The sequence below is a fragment of the Papaver somniferum genome, chromosome 9, assembly GCF_003573695.1.
Source record: "Papaver somniferum cultivar HN1 chromosome 9, ASM357369v1, whole genome shotgun sequence".
Taxonomy (NCBI): Eukaryota; Viridiplantae; Streptophyta; class Magnoliopsida; order Ranunculales; family Papaveraceae; genus Papaver; species Papaver somniferum.
Genome location: NC_039366.1, coordinates 37331242 through 37347780, shown reverse-complemented (window position 1 = coordinate 37347780; position 16539 = coordinate 37331242). Strand labels below are relative to the sequence as shown.

The 16539-nt window shown below is 36.0% G+C and overlaps 2 long non-coding RNA genes across 4 annotated transcripts; both read right to left on the bottom strand.

The window, feature by feature from the left end:
• Positions 1-6917: 6917 nt before the first annotated feature.
• Positions 6918-8502, bottom strand: LOC113309050. Its single transcript, XR_003340295.1, has 4 exons — positions 8292-8502; positions 8073-8189; positions 7481-7669; positions 6918-7397 (listed from the first exon to the last, which is right to left on the bottom strand). It is a non-coding gene; the product is annotated as an uncharacterized LOC113309050 (long non-coding RNA).
• A 640-nt stretch (positions 8503-9142) lies between these two features.
• On the bottom strand, positions 9143-13885 carry LOC113314419. 3 transcript variants are annotated; one of them, XR_003342395.1, is made up of 8 exons: positions 13430-13885; positions 12833-13029; positions 12240-12749; positions 11869-12101; positions 11540-11773; positions 11082-11356; positions 9724-9805; positions 9222-9606 (listed from the first exon to the last, which is right to left on the bottom strand). It is a non-coding gene; the product is annotated as an uncharacterized LOC113314419 (long non-coding RNA). The 3 variants fall into 3 exon arrangements; XR_003342393.1 differs by lacking the exon at positions 9724-9805 and having other exon boundaries at positions 9143-9606; XR_003342394.1 differs by lacking the exon at positions 9724-9805 and having other exon boundaries at positions 9143-9606; positions 11673-11773.
• Between the last annotated feature and the right edge of the window lie 2654 nt (positions 13886-16539).

The window sequence follows — 16539 nt, the reverse complement described above, 5'->3', positions numbered from 1 at the left end:
CTAAGTTCTGATGGATACTCAACAGACAGACATACCTTTTTAAGAATCAGAAGACCACACTCATACATGAAAGAAGAAATGCCAAGTGTTGAAAAGCTTATAAGAATTAATCACTGAATTAATAATAATCAAATAAAAAATAATTAACATATCACTTATAATAACTTTCCAAGAGAAATCTTATGAGATTATATAATCCTATAAAACCAAGATATTTAAATCCAAAATTCAACTTTATTGATAAACATCTAAGATTATCAAATCTTTAAGAAACCTCCACGGATGAACTTAGCAGAGATTCAGAGAACATACAAACCCCTAAAAGTAGGTAATCATGAAGATCAATAAATCAATAACTATACAATTCCATTCCCATAACCCTTGTTAAATTGAAGACCAATAACCGTCGGTAATAAAATTGAAACAAATCCCCACGAAAGATTTCTAAATACTATTCTTCTCAAAACTTCACTGACCCATATCGAGAATTTATATAATATTGTAGTAATCAAGAACCATACCTATTAAAAATGCTTTCTATATCAAATTCTTGTTCTTCAAATCGATCATGATGATACGTTAAGAACCATATGTCTACAACCTCCTTCAGCTCATGAGCTAATCTGAAAAAACGACCAGGAAAAATTAAGCAATCAAGAAATTGTGAAAAGAGGATATTTTATAATTAAACTAATCAATCAATAGATAAAGCTAAACATTAAAAGAGAAATAGAAATTAAAATCGAAGAACAAGACTATCATAAACGAATGACAACGCCATCTGAGTAAGAAGAGAAAAGGGGTTAAAAAATTCTAAAGTAGGTCAAGCCAAATCAAAGAGTAACCTAACAAATTAATTTAAATTATTGAGTAGAATTAACCGGTTCTTTAATAGAGAACAAAATTCTCATAAACATTCAAATATCAAAAGGGAATTTAAATCATAACAAGAAATCAATCGAGAGATGAAGAAGAAATGAAATTTGACTAAGTCAGCGTCGCCTGACCAATCGCCTCTCTGCCTAGTCCCTTTAAAATCTTTTTTTTGATGGAAAGGTAATTTGTATTAATCAAAGAATAGAGTACAAGAAATTTGTGAGCTCATTTTTGTCAAAAACATTGGAAATAACACTAGAATTTAAAAGTCTTTGCTGAAGATGGGATGACATGTGCCGAAGATGCTTTATTCGAGCTTCTTTAGCGATGTAGTCCGTTGCATAGTTATATTTCCTGTTTATATAATTTATCCGAGCCTGTGGAAGATTTTTCAGAATTGAGATTCTGAATGGTATTATCCGCGCTCCAAGAAAAATCTTTGCATGTCTTGTTGATCGTCTCCGCCAGTATTTTGCAGTCCGTTGTTATTGGGACGGTAGATAATATATTTTTACTTAGTCCCTCTCAACTTAATTTGGATTTTACCTTTTGGAAGATACTATTCCATACAATACAATATTGACCCTTGGATCTCGAATTAACACTCTTCAAGGATCTGGGTACCTTATTAAATTTAACAAAAAATATTATATGAATTTACATCTAGTCCTTCGTGATAATTATATTTTCTTTCAGAGGTATGAGTACCCTATAAACTCGAGGTAATATTTGTTTGCAAAGTTCGTCTCCATGGTCATTCAGGATCTTGTCATTCTATCACCAACCAATAATATGTTTGATATCCTTTAAAAAGTACGTAAAAATAAATTAAATAATCTTGGGCGTATGCCTTTTATTAGGGGCCCATCAATTGAGAATATCGTCGAAAATAGAGACGCTCGTCCCGTTGAGCCGATACTCAGGGCACCATCGACTGAGACTCAGTTCCACTAGAGCTAGTCGTCTCCAATTCCAACGAAAACGACTGCATTTCTAGACGTTAAACCAACGGCTTTATGGCCATCCTAGCTATATAAAATCTTCTACCATCCACCAATAAACTCACACAACTTCTATTTTTTTATATATTTTCCTAAATATTCATCAAATTTCTTCAATATATTCTTTGTTTTAGTCGTTTTAATAATATAAATTTTTTTTGTTATGAATCTTAATTTAGAAAGTAAGGAAGCCCAGACGGTTGTGCTATTAAATCTCTAACAAAAATAATATGGATGTATCAGTTGGATAAATTGGAAGAACGGTGACGAACGCCATGATATAGTTATACACGGGACAAGTACCGCAATCTTCAGAACCATGAGGAGTATACAAGAAGATATACGTGGAGAGATCGAGGGACGACATCAACAAGTGATGTGTGATTATTTTATCAATTGATGTGTGTACTCTGATAAAGATTTTCAACATTGTTTTCGTATGCCGCTATACTTGGTTATTAGGATTGACAAAAGATTTTTCGGGTAAACTCTAAATTCAACTATCAAATTTATACACAAAATGTAAGAGAAAATAGTTTTGAACAATAGGTCATTGTATCCCTAAGGATTCTAGGTTATGAAAAATAGGTCTGCCATCAGATGCCTGTGATGAGTGCATTTGTATCAGAATGACAACAACATCCGACAATCTCAATATTTTTTGCGAATAGTTAACCAATTTGGTCTACAATTTTTACGACAACCAATCCATGATGATCTCAACCGACTATTAGATGAAAAATGCGAAGAAAGACTTTCTGGGAATTGTAGGTAAACTTGATTGCGTGCATTGGGTATGACATGGATTTCCTTACGCTTGTCAAGATCAATATAAGGGGCACTACTTAAAACCAACTATTGTTCTGGAAGCGGAGGCTTCTTATGATTGTTGGATATGTAATGCTTTTTTTTTCCTGATTGGTTCAAATAACGATAATATTTTGTACATATCGTCTTTGTTTGAAGAACTGAAGTATGAAAATACTCCAGTTCCAAATTTCACCGTCAGCGGGAATAATTAATATGGGGTATTTCCTGACGGGAGGAATTTATCCAGCATGGTCACCTTTAGGCTTTAGCTTACCCTGAGATATACCCGAACCCGAGGAACACCCGTGATAGAAAGCATTTAACAAGCATTTGGAATTTTAAAGAGGAATTTACATATAATTGGTGGACTATATCATTCGTTTAAACATACAAGGTTATGCTCACATACATCATTTTGTATGATAAGGTAACCGAGAAGACCCGTCAAGGTACCAATTGAAAAAGATAACCAAATAATGATTTAAAGAAAGAAGTTCAACCCCTTCATGGTGTGCCGGCGAGAGAGTATAGAATGGTAGAATAGAGAATTCAAAATAGAGGGTGACAACTAAAACTAAGAGAGACCACTTGGTTCGATCAATCCTCACCTAGAAAGGAAGTAGGTAAGGAAGGAACAACTTACTTATATCACCAGAAATCATCTCATAAGATTGTCTCTGAATATGTCCATGAATCAAACTGGAGGACGCTCCGAAGTTTAATGATTCCAGAGAACAATGACATCCCAAGTGGATTATGAGAATGCTCACGAGTCAATGGAAAGATCATGCGAGCATATTGATGATTAATTTCATATACACTTACTTAAGAAAATAGAGCAAGATAAGATCGAACCAAGCTCCTTGTTGCTTAATGTCAACGAAGAGCATATTTGGCCTATACAATCCAGGTAAAACTTGGTTCTTTGACAAATAAATAGGTATTTGGTGTGGTAGTGCTAACCAACCAAGTGTAAATCCTATTGGACATACATGATTAATTTTTCACAAAGCATAATGAGAATAAATAAGTCTTAAAGGATAAAGACTAGCCTTGTGGCGCGAGGTTTCTCACAAAGCCCTGAAATTATTCTCTTGTGATGAACGTTATAGCGTTCCGCTACTTAGTTATCTTGGTAATTTCAAAAGGACTTGAAATGCAGCAGATGTATGTGGTTGTTATGAATCTCTAAAAGAATCAAGAGATAGCAGGTATTTACAAAAGTACTTGATAGCCTTTTGTTTCCCAAATCAAGTGACTCTAAACCACAGAGTGGGTTTACAGCTAGATATAACGTTCACTTATAGATTGAAGCAATCAGGCGGATGTGGTATACCCGTCTAAGTGACTATTTGATTTGGAGGGGATAAACAAGTAATTTATTTTGATTGCGTATTCTATCTATGTCGATGATACAGACATGATGGGTACTCTTGATGTAATAAGAGACCTTAAAAGCTATTTGAAATCCGAATTTTAGATGAAAAATCTAGGAAAAGCTCGACCGAATACTGAGCTTGTGGTATATTATTCCACCAGTTTGCATATGTTTAAAGTTGTCAGGCAATTCAATAAAGATATGCATCCTGATAGCACTCCCATGATTAGTCGAGGTTCAAATGTTAGTAAGTGACCATTTCGTCTAAAAGAAGATGACGAAGATTTGTTGGGGAAGGAAGATGACGAAGATTTGTTGGGGATGAAATTCCCATATCTAAGTACAATATACGCATTGTTGTACTTAGTATCGTAATATACTCGATTAAATTTTACATTCTCGGGGAACTTGTTAGCTAGATATAGCTCAGCGCCAACGCAACGTCTTTGGAATGGTTCAGTGAATGTAATCATGTACTTACAAGTAACCATTGACATGAGTTTGTCTTATCCCTGCAAAGACATAAAAAGGAATGCTAAAGGAACTGCAATCCAAAGGTTGTTGATTATGAAGGAACAATAATCTCTACTACAACGAAAGTAATCAAGGAGAGATATGGTAGACTATTTTATAAGTCATTACCGATATTCAGTTTCGAAAAGTACATGACTAAAGGAACTGTCTAGAATAACTCTGAAAGTAATCAGGGGGAGGATCCAAGGATATGATGTCGACATATTTTACTTCGAAATTGAAGATGTAGTGTACTCTTTTTCCCTTCGATCGAGAATAATTTTTCCCAAAGGGTTTTGTTACTCGACAAGGTTTTTAGCGAGACAACACTAAAAATATCAAGTATGTTGAACATTGAAGACACAGAGATCACGTTGATATTACTGAAAATATCTGAATCAAAGAAATGAAACGCGATATTCTCTTAAGAAACGTAACTTCCAGAATCAACAACATGGTCTTATAAACATTCAAGTCACCAAAGTAAAGTATGATAAACTCTTTTTGAATGCATTAGACTAATGAAAATTATCTGACATCAGGGGGAGCATCTAATGATATGTTGAACTATTTTCCTTCACCGAGGTTGCTTTTTTCCACAGGGTTTTGTTACTCGGCAAGGTTTTTAATGAGACAACAAGAAACACCGGGAATGTAATTTCCCAGCTAAGGTTATTGTCTTTTCCACGAGGATCTTCTGCCTTAGGAGTTGTGAAGCAACTAGTCAACTTCGACGGAGCAAAGTGATCATCTGTAACGGATCATCTTTACTTGCATTTGTCACGTTGTACTCTTTTCCCTTCGTCAAGGTTTTATCCCACTGGGTTAGACCTGAATCACCTTGCATCACCTTCAATATAAGTTCATATATTACTAGAGTTAGACTTGAATTTGTCATTCGGATGAACTAAAGACCAAATTTATCAGATTTGAACATCCCAGGTTCAAAGATTACTAGACTTAGACCTGACTGCCCTTATCGTAAAATGACCATATTACCCTTATTGGAAATAAGTGCAATAACTAATAACGAGACTGTGAAAATGACAAGACTACCCTTTTCGAAATATTTTTAAAGTAAATATTACACACTGTGACAATGACCATATTACCCTTATTGGAAATATGTGCAATAAATATTATGGAGACGGTGAAAATGACAAGACTACCCTTTTCGATATCAAAGTGTCCGGGGTGGATACACCTAGTATTCCCCGAAGCCTTAAACATATCCGGTTTTGGCAACTTCAAGGCATGAACCTGGCGGTGAGTGGACTACTGTAAGTCCGAGACTTCGTAAGAACAATGAATCCATCGATCCATAAATAAGATGCCTTTAGAATATTCCTCCCTACCTTAAACATATCAGTTTTTTGTCAACTTCGGGGCATGAACCTGGCTCCGAGCTCGGAACTTGGCCTGGATTGGACCACTCTAAGCCGTAAAATTTGTAAGAACGATGAATCCAAGCATATAAGGAAAGATTTCTTTGGAATATTCTCCGAAGCCATAAACAGACCCCTTTTCATCAACTTCGAGGCATGAACCTGGCTCAGAGATCGAAACCTGGCGGGGAGTGGACTACTATAAGTTCATATATTACTAGAGTTAGACCTGAATTTCTCATTCGGATGAACTGAAGATGGACTATATCTGATCTTATAATCTCAGGTTCATATATTACTAGAGCTAGGCCCGAGTTTCTCATTCGGATGAACTGAAGACCAAATTTATCAGATTCGGATGAAAGAAGAAACAACAAATTCTTTTTTTTTTTTTTTTTTTGAATCGGGATGACCGGATGCAAGTTACCCAAGGTTTCCATGACTAATATACACTAACAGGATGAGTGCAAAGAGGTACTGAAACAGAATTTAGTGAAAATAAGCCAAGGAATGAGTCTCACCTGGGAGAACACTGCCCAGTTTATCTCAAGTAAGATCACCTCCTCTTTGGTTTTAGGAGTGTCATTGAAAATCTCAAACCCCAAAGGCTTTTCCCTATCGACTATAGTAAACCAAAAGGATGGGAATATATAAGAACGCCCACAGATAAAGAGAGAAAAAATAACTGAAAAGATTCATTTATAGGTGTGTGCTGGATCCAAGGACGTACGTTCCTCGAGCTTCTTGATCTCATAGACAAGCATAGCCCACATGTTCCCTAATGATCTTTCAGATTGAACCGCGCTGACCAATTGGAAGGATATAATCTTTTTATTAATTGATAATGCAGAACCATGGTTTTTCACAGACCAAGAATTTGAGAAACAAGGTCATCTGGCTCTTCATCTGTTGAGTTTCTTGCAAATTTGATATGGCCTTATTTTCTTATGCAGCACATGCTATAGGTGAAGTACAAGGTAAACCAACCCGTATTCAACAGAATGGGGAAAAAAGGGAGCAAAACTTATTGAGTAAAGGATACATGCATGACTCGAATACGAAATACCACGACAAAAATAAGAGAAGCCTCACCTTGGCAACCACCGTCCAGTTTATCTCATAGGTCAACGCCTCCATCGGCATCGGCATCATGTCCATGGGGTTTTGAGTCCTACCGCCGTGTTCTTATGGAATGTCCATATATCTATCACAACTAGTATCCAAATACTGAATAGGTGGATCTTGGTGGTGAGTCAACTAGTTCCTACAAAACATGCATATTTTGGAGGTCTCGTGTTTTTCTCTTTGTTGGCCTCACGATCTCCATGAAAAGCAAAAGATACGAGGTCTCTAGTACAACGACATATATTCAATGTAGAATCAGCGGACGCACAGTTGATACACCACCAGGCTCAATTTTATTGAACAAGACACCTGTCCAATCTGATTTGTAAGTAGCCGGAAGTCAAATTAATACGGGTACACTACCATAAGAAAGTTTTGAGTTTGATGATTACCAAAATCAGAGTTAGTCTGTTGGGATTGGTGTTGGACGGCATCAAATCTATTGCGGCAACATCTTTTCTCTGTTGGCTCTTCTCCTACTTGTATGCCTCCTCTTATCCTCTTATCCTCTTCTGACCATCACCAGTGGTTTCAATTTCACCAGTCATGTTCTCATGCACCCTTTTGATCCTCTATCGCATCTGTGTGCGCGCCACATATAGGAGAACAAGAAAATAGGGTTTAGATCCACATTCAAAAAATTGATAAACAATACAAATTGACACAACTAGTACATACCATGAAAAGTTAATAAAGAGAGGGAGGAAGGGTCCATATCATCCTCATTCTATAAGGTCAATACAATCATTTGCAGTACTTGGTCTCTGCTAGGTGCCAACATGGTGAAGGATATATGCAGAGGATGAAAGGGTTGTGAATAAGTAAAATTATGGTAAAAATTAAGCAACACTGCTGAATTAAAATGTAAAATTGAGCATCCACAAGAACAGTATAAAGGAGTACTATGATTATAAAAACATCTATACACACAAAATTCGATAAGAACCAAAAACTTGAAAGAAGAAGGAAGAGACAAACTTAAACCTTGAGGAGTAGCAATAAGCAATGGTGATGAAGAATCTTTGTGCCATTTTGGATATCTGGCAGATTGCCTTTTCATAGGGTTCTTGCATTATCAATTTAGAAACCACTTCCATCGTCCTGAAAACATGGAGAGGTTACCTCATTAAATTCCTAACACTAATACATTGAATTGGTATGAGATACAAATCACTCGAAAGAGAACAAAAACAAGAAGAATACTTAGTTTTGGTAAGAAATGTCATTATGCTGTCTTGTGTGTACTTGAGTGATGTGATGATGATTCCTCCGCCAGAATCCCATACAAAACCAAAACCAATACCAATACTCCACCATCTTCAACCCATCACTACCTTACTACGTCTACCCAATACTCAAAAGATTTTGATTTTAGGAAGAATAAAAATGAGATTAGGGTTTGCTGGGGTTTTGATTTAGGGGAGCGACTGAAAGATAAAATGAGATCTGTAAATTGGAAATTTGAGCATTATGGTAGTGGGCTTGGATCCAGCTGCAAGCCCACTACGATATTATCCATTAGTTTGGGTTTTAGATTTTAACTTATCGGACGCGGATCCGGGAACTGCTCGCTCCATCTGTATAAACATTATCTTCGCTGGGGAATGACAATTCAGATGAACCCAATGCGAGTGATGTTGGCATTAACTTGTCGTGCTGCTTGCCTAGTTAGATTACAATTAGCATCGCATGGATAAAATGATCAAAGGATATACTTTAATTTCCTCTCATAATAGCAATCTCGGATTGATTCTTTGTTAGCCTGAAAACTGATTAACCCTTGGCTGTTCGAGTTCACTCATTTCACAGCTGCAGTCTAATATGAACTGCCTACTAGTGTAAGGATGTCATATGTTGGCTAGATATCAAGTCTGCATCAGACTTTGTATAGGAATGCCATAATAAGGTAGAATCAGGTACATTAAATTTGGAGAAAAAACAAAAGAATGAACATATGTTCGGCAATTTGGCCGAATACTAACAGATTAATAACAGCCATCAAAAAGAAACAGATTGGAAAATTAGATTCGATGGACCATATAATAGTTGGATGACTGCAAGTAAGTCTATGCAAATTAGCAAGAATCTGAATTGCAACTCAGAGAATTCTGCAACACACTAATATTGTCTTCATAGTTCGCAAGGCTACAGAGCATACAGTTAGATTACAGCAAAAATTTGAGGAAAAAAGCTACGGAGCAAAAGAATAGGATGATGATGAATCTTTGATAAAAAATGCAGTGAGTGTAGACAAAAAACCGATTGTAGCTTCTGTACTATACTACCAGATGCTATCCCAGCTTTCTTGGTGTCAAGCACAGACTGTAACAACTTCACTATTTAACTACCTCTACCAGTTCTTGGTGTCAAGCACAGTCTGTCAATCTGGCTTTTCCGGAGGCATAAACTGAAGGCGTAAAATTAGATGATAGACATCAGCCAAAAGCGCAAAACCACCGCCAATAGAAAATGCTGTGCCACTTCCTTTCAAAATCACCAGCTTGATATTTTATACTCCCTGTAGGCAATCAATTCAGTTACACAAATAAGATACCAAATGAGAGTACACAATGTTTCAATATAACACCATAACTCTTGACTGATTCCCACTGCAAAATACTAACACAAACCATACATTTCAGATTTTCACAACAAAGTACAAGCACACAATCCATGATAGCATCGACTTAAGAAAGCTTCTTCAAGGTGATTGGCTCCTGTCAGGAGAGGATAAGAATGTATTTCATTCAAAATCAGCCATAGTTTAAAAAGAATCAATCAAATTATATGTAATATGATGTTTTCCATCTGTAACCTTTGTTTCTTTATGAGAGATTGGTGCTGAAGTTCTGCAAAGAAGATTATGCTTGCTTATACACCATCATTGTTTATGTATTGTTTTAGCTCTAACTATAGATTATTTATTTATAATTTAAACTGCGAACATTACAGTATGAAAACTAAAGCAGATATTAAACTCGACCAATCATCCGGAAGGGGTTCCAAGTTTACAATAATGCTACCCAATTATTAGCAGTAGCTAGTATGTTTAGAAGGTGGCGTCGTGGTGAGAAGTGAAATTCAAGCCTTCGCTTTCATACTGTGGAGATCTAAAAGCATAGTATATTCTAGTCTTGCGACACATATTGAAGTCTAGAAGATCAAGAACATAAGGTACAATATCCAGTAATGAACATAACTACCCAACGCATTGATGATGCAAGCTGACTATCACAGATCAATTCTAATGGTTACGAGTCAAATCTGTTTAATTATAGTATTAAAGTTTAAGCTAATTACATGTTTAATCAAATGCAGTCAATTTAGAAGGAAATAGTTCCATTAAAAAACACTTGGGCCAAACGAAATACCCAGCATACAACGAAAGAAAGTGCAGATGAGATCAAAGAGAGGATATGATTAAATAATCAGAGAAGAAGAAAACCTATCTACTGTATAATTTTAGATAGGTTTAGTAAAGAACAGTTGTTGAGCATGTACCACTTTTCAATGTACAATTTTAGCAGAAGTTGTACAATCACTCCATCTACAAACCCAATGAATTGCAAAATATAAATCGAAAATCAGGTTTAAGCACATTAGATCAGAGTTGCACAACTTAAGTTGAAGCTGAAGCATTGAAATCAACTTTATGGCCGAAACATAATGAAATTCAACAGAACTTGGTCAGAAGGACAGAAGTTAGGGACTAATCGAACCCAAGGGAGAAACTATTGTACCGAAATCAAAAGAATGAAATCAAAAGAAGACACTGACCAGAAGCCAGCTACGTAAAATGTCATCAGATACTTTCAAGTATTACATATACTAGACAACAGAAAGAAATGGAGAAATTTGCACTTAACTACAGGAATGGATGCAGACAAGGAAAAAGAAAAAACAAAGTGCTAATCATGTTCCATTATGGCTCATATGAAACTAAACAGAGAAAGTGCATGTGGTGAAGGAACAACTTCTGGGAAAGAGACTCACCTTGTCGGACACAGCCCAATCAACCTCTTAAGAAGGCAACTTCTCTATATTCCACGGAATCACACTTCCTAACCAGTTTGTTTCACGAAGCGTCTCAAAGTCAACCACTGGATAACTATAGTACCTATTCCTTTTAATCACACCTCCAACACGATTGCTGCTCTCCTCTCCGTTCCAGACTGAATCTGCCTGATGCAAGTTGTTGTCTGTGGGCATGCCTTCCATGCTCAACAACTCAGTGTTTGGATTAGCACCAGATATGGATATAGGAAATGCTGCAGATCCAGTTTCAAAAAATAATAAAACGAATGCTTTAGAAACAGATAACAGATTCAAGTAAGATGCAAATAGAAGAAATGAAGAAACCCCTTCTAGACCACAGTTCTCTCCAAATAGGCAAAACGACATTGATGTGAATGAACAACAAAACATCAGACAAATGACATGGTCAATTTTACCTGTCCCAAATATTTTTACAAGTTTGAGAGCGTCCTCCATAGCGTCCTCCACGACTAATAGACACTAACAGGATCCATGCAAAGAGCTAGTGAAACAAAATTTACTGAAAACAAGTAAAGGAATGCGTCTCACCTGGTCGAACACAGCCCAGTTTATGTCAAGCGAGAGCACCTCCTTTTTGGTTTTAGGTGTGTCATTAAAAATCTCAACCCCCAAAGGCTTTTCCCCATCGACTGTAGTAAACCAAAAGGATGGGAATATATAAGAATGCCCTTAGATAAAGAGATAAAAGATAATTAATGGGTGTGTATTGGATCCAAGGACGTACCTTCCTCGAGCTTCTTGATCTCATAGACAAGCATAGCCCATATGTTCTCGAATAATCTTTCAGATTCAACCTCGCTGACCAATTGGAAGGACATAATCTTTTTATTAATTGATAATTCAGAACCATGGTTTTTCATAGACCAAGAATTTGAGAAACAAGGTCATCTGGCTCTTCATCTGTTGAGTTTCTTGCAAATTTGAAATCCATGGCCTCATTTTCTTATGCAGCACATGCTGTAGGTGAAGTACAAGGTAAACCAAAACGTATTCAGCAGAATGGGGAAAAAAGGGAGAAAAACTTATTGAGTAAAGGATACATGCATGACTCAAATACGAAAACAAAGACCAGGACAAAAAGAAGAGAAGCCTCACCTTGGCAACCACCATCCAGGTTATCTCATAGGTAAACACCTCCATCGGATTCATGTCCATGGGGGGTTTTTGAGTCCTACGCCATTGTTCTTATCGAATGTCTTAACCAGATTCTGAACTTATATATAAACTTCCGAATCGTAAATGTTCTCCATATCTCTGTCACAACTAGTATCCAGATACAGAATAGGTGGATCTCGGCGGTGTGTCAACTAGTTCCTACAAAACATGCATATTTCCATTTCTAGTTTAGGCCTTTGATCCACTGAATGAACGCTGGTAATACATTTCAACAAATCCGCTGCTTCAAAAAAAAATAGACATCAGCACAATCCTGCTCATGCGGCATAATCGATAATTGGAGGTCTCATGCCTTTTTCTTTGTTGGCCTCATGATATCCATGAAAAGCAAAAGATACAAGGTCTTCAGTACGACGACTTATATTCAATGCACAATCAGCGGACGCACAGTTGATACGCTACCAGGCTCAATTTTATTGAACGAGACACCTGCCCAATCTGACTTGTAAGTAGCCAGAAGTCAAATTAATACAGGTACACTACTAATAGAAAGTTTTGAGTTTGATGATTACCAAAATCAGAGTTAGTCTGTTGGGATTACCAACATCTTCCTTTTCTCTGTTGGCTCTGCTCCTCCTTCCCCCAACACATAAGTAGTACTTGCATGCCTCCTCTTTCCCTCTTCTTTTTGCAGGAGTTGTTGCTGCTTCTGACCATCACCAGTGGTTTTCACTAGGTTCTCATGCAGCCTTTTGATCCTCTATCGCATCTGTGCGCACACAAACATATAGAAGACCAAGTATGTAGGGTTTAGATCCACATTCAAAAATTGATAAACATTAATACAAATTGACACACCTAGTACATCCACCAACAATAGATAAAGAGAGGGAAGGAGAGTCCATATCATCCCCATTCTATAAGGCCAATAAAATCATTTGCAATACTTGGTCTCTGCAAGGTGACAATATGGTGAAGGATGAAAAGGCTGTGTATCGGTGAGATATTACTAATTACTAAGTAAGAATTAAGCAACACCAGTGAATTAAAATGTAAAATTGAGCATCCACAAGAACAGTGTAAAGGGGGTATTATCATCCAAACAACATTTACACACACAAAATTTAATAATTACTCAAAAACACTTTAAAGAAGAAACAAACTCAAACCTTGAGGAGTAGCAATAAGCAATGGTGGTGAATCTGGTGATGATGATGGATTGAGATTTATGAACAACTCTTTCAAGTATTCGAATAAACATGCATCCTCCTCTTAAGAAGTAGGAGTATAAGATGATGATGGAGGGAGTACAAGGATCAATTTCATGATTTGCTCCCACAATAACTAGTTTTTCTTAAACTGATTTCATTTCATTTCTACTAAATCCCTAAGCAGAGAAGGAGAAGATGATGCCATTACAGTCAAACTACTCTCAATCTCTCTGGTTTATACTTGTTCTTCTCTCTGGCTCTCTTTCTCTCTTTTTCTCTCTTAATTTCTCAAATCATTACTGAAACTCAGATCAACACCACAGTTGAACTTGAATCAAAATAGGTTTTCCCTGAGAAATTATTGGCCGCTTATCTATGCAAGCAGCCAAGCACCACATCACCGTTAGATCTAAATTTGCTTTCCCCAGATTATGACTTAGGAGCCATGAATTGAAGGTGACTAGCTTTTGCCTCTGCCTCTGCCTCGGTTAATTCAAGTCTAGAAAGAGTCGGAAGTTGGAAAGTTAAAAGAGCTAATAGCTTGTTTGGCAACACATAAAGAAGCTACTTCTTGACTTGTTTAAGTCAAAAAGCAGAAAGTCTGGTTGGAAGTCACATTATAAAACAACTTTTATAAGTAGAAAAGTAACTTTTAGTCGGAGCCAAAAAATCTGACTTCCGACTTCTCCCAGAAGTTGTAGAAGTTACAACTTCTCCTCGGTAAGACTTAGTCTTATGGGGTGCTAGTCTAGCACCTAGATTAGCAGTCAAGACTACCTCCTAAGTCTTACGTGAGTGTTAATCTAGCAGCTACATTAGCAGTGCACGTCAGCCCAGCGCTGAATGGTTCAGCGCTTTAAATCACAGCCGTCAGATCAAAAATAAATTTCTCAGCGCTGAACCATTCCGCGAAAAGGTAGTTTTTCAAGCGTTGAATCATTCAGCGTAACTATCTAGCATGCTAGTTCACATGCTAGCAACTTGTAGGAGAGAGAACTAGTGTTAACTCTTTTGCCACATTTTTTTTTTTGAATTGCAACACTTAAGTGTTAATCTAGCACCTCCAATATAGCCCATAAGACTAAGTCTAATACCATATTTATTTTACTTTTCTTTCTTTCTTTTTATACACTCTTTCTCACCAGAACTTCTTCATTTTCCTAGAAAAAAATATCTCCTCTTTCATCTCTTAGACTGGTAGTGATTAGGAAGATGGAAAGAAACTGATATCATTCAAAGGTAAATCTATAAAAAAAAAAAATCGATGAAATTCTTGTTCTTTATAGGTTTGTATTATGGGTTTTTTTCTTCTGATTATAGAAGCATTTGAAGTCTTATAACTTTGATTTGTTGCTTGATTTATTCCGTCTTTTGATTTTTTTGAATGGGTATTGCTTGATTTATGTAGATCTGATCATCTTAAAACTTATGTTAGTTGTTGATGTATGCCAAGATATGATCTTTCTCATTTTTTCAGTTTCTCTTTATTAGTAGATGTAGAGATTGAAATTTAGAGATTTTACATATTTTCGCTGGGGCTTCCATTAATGTTTTTGCTAGTATAGCATGAATCTTTGAAAGATGTTTTGGAGTACTAAAAATTCGGTTTCCTATTTTGAATGATGTCGACTTATAGCTTGTGTAAGCAACAAAACATTGTTATAGCATCATGTGCGATACATAACTTTATTAGAAGGCACACTATGGAAAACGATTTATTCATAGTGTATGGAGTTGACGACATGATTATACCCGGTGAAGGGCCAAGTGATCCTTTTGAAACTATAACTTATGCCAATTTATTTGATAGTGAATCTCAAAGAAGACGATGCGAAATTGATTCTTATCGAGAGAGTATCCGCACTGGTATGTCCTAATATTACCGTTTACTAATGTGAAAATTTTGTATAAGTTTTCTAACAGCGATCAAAGACCCTGGAAAGATTTATGGCTTATATATGCTTTTTTTTTCCAAGCTAGTGTATTTCTTTTTGATTCATAATTAGTATTTTTTCATAGGCAGATGCAAAAATGATAATTTTGCAAGTACTGTGTCCATCGCTTGAATCACTATACCAAATGCAACATTCTCTTCGTCCAACAAGCTGGCATAAGGAATTGCAAGTTAGAATCATTAAATATAACAATTATTTACTAAAATAAAATAAAATGATATTTTGACTTTTGAATTGTAATTTTGCCTAACTTACTTATTTCCTTTTCAACTTATAAGTCAGGTAGTTGCGAAACTAACTTTATAACTTTTCAACTTCTCAGAAGCAACTTCTAGAAGTTCAGAAACGCGCTATAAGAACACTCATTATTCAGTAGAACTTCATGGTTATAACTGTTGGTCATGGTTCGTGATACGACATCGTATTATAACTGTCTCTTGTACCTGATCAATAATTCTTTAGTTTTTCCATTTTTTATCAAGCACTTTTATCTCTATTATTTACTGCACACGTGCATTTTTTTTTTATATATACTTTTTTTAATAGGAAAGAAGATACATCACATTAAAAATTTAAACTAAATTTTACATAACATGAGCATTTTATGTCATCTTCAAACTCGTGAGCTGAGACTCGATCTTCTGACCTCCTTCTTGAGAGTCAGGCTCATGACCAACTGGGCTAACCCTGATGATTTTTTTTCTTTTTATATTGATTCTTTCCATTTATATATACTTGTTAAAATAAGTCTTACTAGCTAGATAATTTTATTCTTGTACAAAGTTGAACTGAAAGATATGTGAGGGCCTGAATCACTTTGTTTTGTATCATTTACTCACTAGTAGAGAGAAGAAAGCTTCTACTGAGGTTCTCGCAATGTTTCAAGTTGTTTACAAACTTTCTTAGGCAGCCATATTGAGCCTGTCAATATCTAATAAAATGTTATTTTGTTATATATATATATATATATATATATAAAAAGGCCTAGCATTTTTAGGGGCGACCCCAAAAGAATTAGGGACGACATAAAAGACAAAATAGATTGAAAATACTTTTATGTCCCTTCATAATCGGTAGGTTAGTTTTTTTATCTACCAATTGCAAAATCTCATT